We start from the raw sequence: 1,530 nt of genomic DNA on the forward strand, positions 1-1,530 counted from the left end.
GGGTTTGAACCACCAGCCTTCTGGTTAGCAGTCAAGTGCCTTAGGCATTACACCACCAGAGCTCCCAAAAATACATAACACACAATTCAAATTAAATTTGAATTTCAGATGAACGATGAATAATTTTTTGGTGGAAGTATGAAAAATGTTTATGTGAAATTCACATGTAACTGGGCATCTGAATTTTAACTAGAAACCCCAACCTTAGGCGAGGAATGGACCTTCTCTGAACTACAATTTCTTTATCTGTAAAATTTCAGGGTTTTATGAGGCTTATGCAAGACAATGCTTCTGAAGTGCTTAACAGAGTCCCTAGCATATTGGGGACCCTGAGTGGTACAAACTGTTAACTCGCTCAGCTGCTAATCGGAAGGGTACAGGTTCAAGCCCACCCAGACTTAACTCAAAAGAAAGGCCTGGCAATCTGCTTCTGAAAAATCAGCCACTGCAAACCCTGTGGAGCATGATTCCTCTCTGACACACATCGGGTCTCCATGAGTCAGAGTCAATGGGACAGCAGCTGGTTACTGGTTACTATATTGTTGGGACTCAATAAATGTTAAAGCGAGACCCAAGCTCACTGCTGTAGAGTTGGTTCGACTCACAGCGAGTACCCAAGGATTTCTGAGGCGGTATCGCTACAGAAATAGATTGCCCAATCTTCCTTCTGAGGAGTGGCTGGTGGGTTTGAACTGCCGGCCTTCTGGTTAGCAGTCAAATGCATTAGGCAGTATGCCACCAGAACTCCTCCATAAATGTTACTTGCTATATTACTACAATTACATTTTTATGCAATCTGTCTGAAGCCTAGTATGATCATTTGTTTACATCTCCCTCCAGACTGTGAGCTTCTAGACTCACTAGTAGACTGGCTCCTTCCTAATCCAGGCCTTAGTAATAGAAATGACTCTGGAGATCACATGACAGAATTTTGCAAGACCAATGACTTATTCATTGCAAATACCTTTTTCAACAACAAGAACAGTAGCTATACACGTGGACTTCACCAGATGAAGTACACAGGAATCAGACTGACTACATCTGTGGCAAGAGTTGATGGAAAACCTTAATATCTTCAGCCAGAACAAGGCCAAGAGCTGATTGTGGAACAGACCATCAACAGCTCATATGCAAGTTCATGTTGAAGCTGAAGATGATTAAAAGAAGTCCACAAGAGCCAGAATATTACCTTGATTATGTTGTTGTTAGGTGCCATTGAGTCATTTCTGACTCGTAGTGACCCTATGCACAGCAGAACAAAACACTTCCCAGTCCTGTGCCAGTTCCATGATCCTTGCTATACCTGAGCCCATTGTTGTAGCCACTGTGTCAATCCATCTTGTTGAGGGCCTTCCCCTTTTTTCATTGAACCTCCACTTTACCAAGCATGACATCCTTCTCCAGGAATGGCCCCTTCTTACAACATGACCAAAGTAGGTGAGGCAAAGTCTGGCCATTCTTGCCTCTAAGGAACATTCTGGCTGCACTTCTTCCAGGACAGAGTTGTTAGTTCTTTTAGCAGTCCATGGT

Source organism: Orycteropus afer, unplaced genomic scaffold (assembly GCF_000298275.1).
Source record: "Orycteropus afer afer isolate SDZICR_OR568_19922 unplaced genomic scaffold, OryAfe1.0 scaffold00376, whole genome shotgun sequence".
NCBI lineage: Eukaryota > Metazoa > Chordata > Mammalia > Tubulidentata > Orycteropodidae > Orycteropus > Orycteropus afer.